We start from the raw sequence: 6,785 nt of genomic DNA, 5'->3' as shown, positions 1-6,785 counted from the left end.
AAAAAAAAAAATCAGAATTATTTTTTGGAATCCAGATATGTGAATAATGTTAATGAAAGAACCCCAATTAGAAAAAGTGGATGTTCCATAATGAAACCTGGGGTGGGCACGGGAAAGAATAAGTCAAACTTGTTTGACCTTCCTGAAGCTAAGGTTCCTGGTCTAGATAAAATAACCATGCTCTTCCTCTGGCTGTTGTAAGCATCAAGGGAGACAGCAGCTCAGAGAAGCCAGTACGTGCAGGTAGGTGGCAGTCCCTTTCGTGATTTTTGCTGTGTTCTTGCTATTGTTGGAACGAACTTTGGCATAGCCCCAGAGAACAGCATAAGGCCTGGCAACTAGAAACTGGAAATAGCCTTGAGAAGAATGAAGAAGCTCATGCCTCCCCATTCAAGCAGTTCCAATACCACCCATGACAGACGGCAAGTTGGCGCCCTAGGCAAGGCTGAGACAATGATATCATTATTACGACCAAAAGATTACACGTTTCTTCCTGGAGTAGATTTCAGGGATTCTCCCTGAGGACAGATCAGCTCCCAGGATAGGGTGCAGTAAAATACAGGCCGACTATAGGTTTAATTCTTGTGCGTTCAAAGTCACAAATACTGTATTAAAATTTCATGACAAAAATATTTCTCAAAATTAACACGATTGAAATAAAACACAGATAATACCATGGTATGCATCGTAGAAAACTTGTCCTCAAGTCAAAAGTATAAAAACTAAGTCTTGCATGCCATAAAAGAATTCTGCCCCTGCAAGTCTAATATATGGTTGATTTCCTCTGAGAGGAAATTTCTCTGAAAGGAAATCCACTATATATTGTCAGAATTCCCTCAATTTCCGTTAATTTTATTTTTTTTCTTCACAGCTGAGCCTATAGAAAATTGCTTTAAGTACAGTGAGCACCTAGTTGCTCCATCTAATTTCCATCTTTGTATCAACTATATTTTTATTTTTTTGAGACTGAGTCTCACTGTGTCGCCCAGGCTCGAGTACAGTGGCACGATCGTGGCTCACTGCAGCCTCCACTTCCCAGGTTCAAGAGATTCTCCTGCCTTAGCCTCCCAAGTAGCTGGGATTACAGGTGACCGCCACCACACTTGGCTAATTTTTTTGTATTTTTAGTAGAGAAGGGGTTTCGCCATGTTGGTCAGGCTGGTCTCAAACTACCTCAGGTGATCCGCCTGCCTCGGCCTCCCAGAGTGCTGGGATTACAGGCATGCGCCACCACACGCGGCAGTATTGATATTTTAAAACCCACGCTTATTACTACAGGTTGAGTATCCCTTATCCAAAATGCTCAGGACCATAAGTGTACTGGATTTCTGATTTTTTATTTTGGAATATTTGCATTCTACTTACCAGCTGAGCATCCCTAATCTGAAAATCCAAAATCCAAAATGCTCCAGTGAGCATTTCCTTTGAGCATCATGTCAGTGCTCAAAACATTTCAGATTTTGGAGCATTTGGGATTTTGAATTTTTGGATTTGGGATGTTCAACCTGTACAACTGGTTGCTGTAGCCCTAACCAGCACTTTCATTTTCCTAGTTTTCTCGCATGTAAAATAGACAAAATGCAATCAAATATTGAAATGATTACCAAAACATACAACTGCAGAGGTGATAAGACCTACAACAGAGAGGCGCTGCATACCACTGCTCCTAATGGTCATCCCAATAGCCTGGAATTCACCTATTCCAAATGAGGCAGTTTGGGGACACCATGACAATGGACAAAAGTATCAGCTTTCCAAAGGTGCTACAAAAATGTTGAGGACTACTGACATATAAAAATAAAAGCTCTCGGCCGGGCACGGTGGCTCATGCTTATAATTCCAGCAGTTTGGGAGGCTGAGGCGGGTGGATCACCGGAGGTCAGGAGTTCGAGACCAGCCTGACCAACATGGAGAAACCCCATCAATATTAAAAGTACAAAATTAGCCGCACATGGTAGCGCATGCCTGTAATCCCAGCTACTCAGGAGGCCGAGGCAGGAGAATCGCTTGAACACAGGAGGCAGAGATTATGGTGAGCCGAGATCACGCCATTGCACTCCAGCCTGGGCAACAAGAGTGAAACTCCGTCTCAAAAAATAAAATAAAATAAACAAACAAAAAAAGCTTCAGAAACAAAATGTAATTTTCAAATTCAACCCTATTAAGTCATATAATTTAATTTCACTTAAATGAAGTAATCGACAATTTGTGAAACTAGGAGAATAATAACTGTCACTTACATTTCATTGCAGTCTGTAAAGTATTCACAGACCTTTTCCCCAACATCACTGTGTATTAGGTACGTAATTATTTCCTTTCTTTGACAAATAAAGGACGCCAATGTCCCTTGGGGCATGGGAACTTGTCTACTTTAGGAGCCAATACGAAACCAAGGTATTTTCCTAGAATCCTGTGCAAAGGAGCAGATGTTATAAGCAAACAAAAAAAAAAAAGAAATAAATAAATAAATAAAATACAGATAATACCATGCTATGCAACGTAGAAAACTTGTCCTCAAGTCAAAAGTATAAAAACTAAGTCTTGCATGCCATAAAAAGAATTCTGCCCCCTGCAAGTCTAATATATGGTTGATTTCCTCTGAGAGGAAATTTCTCTGAAAGGAAATCCACTATATATTGCCAGAATTCCCTCAATTTCCTTTAATTTTATTATTTTTCTTCACAGCTGAGCCTATAGAAAATTGCTTTACGTCCAGTGAGCATCTAGTTTCTAACATGCTAAATAATTTCCATCTTTGTATCAACTGTATTTTTATTTTTTTGAGACTGAGTCTCACTGTGTCGCCCAGGCTCGAGTACAGTGGCACGGTCTCGGCTCACTGCAGCCTCCACTTCCCAGGTTCAAGAGATTCTCCTGCCTTAGCCTCCCAAGTAGCTGGGATTACAGGTGCCTGCCACCACACTTGGCTAATTTTTTTGTATTTTTAGTAGAGAAGGGGTTTCGCCATGTTGGTCAGGCTGGTCTCAAACTACCTCAGGTGATCCGCCTGCCTCGGGATCGGGAGGTCGGGAGTTTGAGACCAGTCTGACCAACATGGAGAAACCCCATCAATATTAAAAGTACAAAATTAGCCGCACATGGTGGCGCATGCCTGTAATCCCAGCTACTCAGGAGGCCGAGGCAGGAGAATCGCTTGAACCCAGGAGGCAGAGATTATGGTGAGCCGAGATCACGCCATTGCACTCCAGCCTGGGCAACAAGAGTGAAACTCCATTTCAAAAAATAAAATAAAATAAACAAAAAAATAAAAGCTTCAGAAACAAAATGTAATTTTCAAATTCAACCCTATTAAGTCATATAATTTAATTTCACTTAAATGAAGTAATCGACAAACAATTTGTGTAACTAGGAGAATAATAACTGTCACTTACATTCATTGCAGTCTGTAAAGTATTCACAGACCTTTTCCCCAACATCACTGTGTATTAGGCATGTAATTATTTCCTTTCTTTGACAAATAAAGGATGCCAATGTCCCTTGGGGCATGGGAACTTGTCTACTTTAGGAGCCAATACGAAACCAAGGTATTTTCCTAGAATCCTGTGCAAAGGAGCAGATGTTATAAGCAAACAAACAAAAAAATCCACCAACAAATGGCTAAAGAACACTACAAAAGGCAAGTAGAAGAGGAAGGATTTTGTGAAGGCAAAAAAAAAAAGTTTAGTTTACATTTATATTGTCTAAATTTATATTGCATTTACCTTGTCTTTTAATTTTTTATAGCAATGTATGCATATGTTTAAAATGTTTAAACAGCACAGGAAAATCTAAAATGAAAACATTTTCCTCTGCCACTTTCAATTCTGGTAACTCTCCTTAAAGAGAATCACTCTGACATCCTTCCAGGAAAAAAAAGTTGATTTTAATAATTAATATATACTTTTAAAACCAAAACCAAATTAAGGTTATACCATATGCACCATATTATTTTCCCCACTTAGTAATGTATCTTGGAGATCTTTCCTAATCAGTACACACAAATCTACTGTATTCATTTTCATGCCTGTATACTCTTCTACTGCACCAAAATCACATTGTTCAACCAGCCCTGTACGAATACACACTTAGGTTGTCTCCCATATTATACTATCATAAATAATCATGCAATAGAACTTGCTCATACATGTTGGCATTCTTTTCCAAAATATCAGTAACGTTAAGTGCTAAATAACAGAAATGCTTGATCAAAGGTTATATTAATATTTAGATATTACCAAATTGTCCCTGTGCATCAACCATATGTGACTCCTTATACCCTTAATGACACCAGAAATGATAAACTGCTTTAATTTTTGCTAATGTATTGGGGAAATTATATACCTAGTTGTTGTTTTGCTTATTTACTTATTTTTTGTGAGACAGGGTCTCACTGTTGCCCAGGCTGGAGTGCAGTGTCATAATTTCAGTTCACTGCAGCCTTCACTTCCCAGGTTCAAGTGATCCTCCCACCTCTGTCTCCCAAGTAGCTGGGACCACAGGCGCACGCTTCCATGCTCGGCTAATTTTGTACTTTTGTACAGATGGGGTTTCACCATGTTGCCCAGACTGGTCTCCAACTCCTGGGCTCAAGCGATCTGCCCGCCTCAGCCTCCCAAAGTGCTAGGATTACAGGCGTAAGCCACCACACCCAGCCTTGCTTTACATTTCTTGAACTATAAGTAAGGCTTAGTATCTTTCCACTGGCCATCTGTATTTTTTCATGGGAGCTATATATATTTCTATTATATTATTTTTCCTTTTCTTCCTTTTTTTTTTTTTTTTTTTTTTGAGCTAGTGTATCACTCTGTCACCCAGGCTAGAGTGCAGTGGTGTGTTCATAGCTCATGGCAGCCTCAAACTCCCAGGCTCAAACAATCCTCCCACCTCAGCCTCCCAAATAGCTGGGACTACAGGCACACACCCAGCTAATTTTTATTTATTTATTTATTTATTTTTGTAGAGATGAGGTCTCACTATGTTGCCCAGGCTGGTCTTGAACTCCTGGGCTCAAGCAATCCTCCCATTTCAGCCTCCCAAATTGCTGCGATTATAGCCATGAGCCACCACATCTGGCCTATTTTTCTTTTTCTTATTGATTTGTATAAACTCTTTGTAAATAAGCCTTTTGTTACATGTATTGCAAATAATTTCCTCTTTTTGCAAAGAAGTTTCTTATATTTATGAAAGTACGTTTTTCATCCTTTCCTTCATGGCTTCTGTGTTTGTTCCTACTTAGAAAGGCTCTTCCAAGGCCAAGACTACGAATTAATTCTCTGATGCTTTCTCTTTGTAGTTCTGCAGTTTCATTTTTTAATATTTAAATCTTTAATCCTCTTAGAATTTATTTTGATGGGAGGAATGAGATAGTGATCCAGCTGTATTCTTTCCTAAATACTTACTCGGTCACATTTTTGAGTGAATTATCCCCTGTGATACAAAATGCCGCCTTTCCCCTCTACTAAATCTTCCAGTGTATTCTGCACTTTGTCCACCGTTCCACTGAGCTGCCTAGCGCCTCTTCAGTTCCAGAATGCCTAAGGTTAATCCCCTGATTACTATTTTCAGAATTTTCCTGGTTACTCTAGAATATCTATTCTGCTAGGTCAGGATTTCTTAGCAGCAGTACTGTTGATAGTTTTGGGCAGGACACTCTGCTGCAGGACGGTCCTGTGCATCCTAGGATGTTTAGTATCTCTGGCTTCTACCCACTAGATGGCGGTAGCAGCCCCGAGTCATAACAGCCAAAAAAAATGTCTCCAGACATTGCCAGTTGTTCCCTGGGTTGGAACTGGAGGGGCAAAATCGTCCCCCATTGAGAACAACGGGTTTTAGATAAATTCCAGTTATTTTATTATGCTTCCACTCCCAAATTCCCACTGATATTATAATCAAGATGAAAATGAATTCTTAGAATAATTCAGACATCCTTATTACATTTTATATGTTGTACTAATTAAGTTTAATCTTAATTCTATTTAATTTTCCTATCTAAGAATCACATATATGTTTTCACTTATTTATGTCTTCTTTGAAGGACATAAGACTTCTCCTTCAAAAGAGTTTTAAGATATTTTTATATAGATGCTTACACTATTTATTTCTAAATATTTCGCCCTTTCATTCCTCTATAAATAGAATTGTTTCTTACATTATTATCTTTTCTAATTAGTCACTGATAAGAAAGCAATTGATGGCCGGTGTGGTGGCTAATGCCTGTAATCCCAACACTTTGGGAGGCCAAGGAGGGGGGATCATGAGGTCAGGAGATCAAGACCATCCTGGCTAACATGGTGAAACCCCGCCTCTACTAAAAATACAAAAATTAGCTGGGTGTGGTGGTGTGCACCTGTAGTCCCAGCTACTCGGGAGGCTGAGGCAGGAGAATCGCTTGAACCCGGCAGGCAGAGGTTGCAGTGAGCCGAGATCATACCACTGCACTCCAGCCTGGCAACAGAGTGATATTCGGTCTCAAAAAACAAAACAAAACAAAACAAAAAATCAAAAAATGTAAGTAAAAGAATCATAGGTGCTGACTGATTGGTATTACCTCTTGGACCAGCCAAATACCTTTATTTTTACTTTCTATATATACATATATATTTTGGTGGCTGTAATCAAATGTATGTTTAAAATTCCTCATTCCCCACTGTAGGGTTCTAGCTGCAATTATACTACATTGGCTTTTAACAGGCACCTCTACCATATTCACTGATATTGTGTAAGCTTTGATTGCAGTAGATCTGGATTGAATATCTATTTCTAAGCTGGCCCTATGTAAACTATTT

Source organism: Rhinopithecus bieti, unplaced genomic scaffold (assembly GCF_001698545.2).
Source record: "Rhinopithecus bieti isolate Rb0 unplaced genomic scaffold, ASM169854v2 scaffold_26813, whole genome shotgun sequence".
In the NCBI taxonomy this organism is placed as follows: domain Eukaryota; kingdom Metazoa; phylum Chordata; class Mammalia; order Primates; family Cercopithecidae; genus Rhinopithecus; species Rhinopithecus bieti.
The sequence above is the reverse complement of the archived record's forward strand: the minus strand, read 5'-3'. Positions refer to the sequence as shown.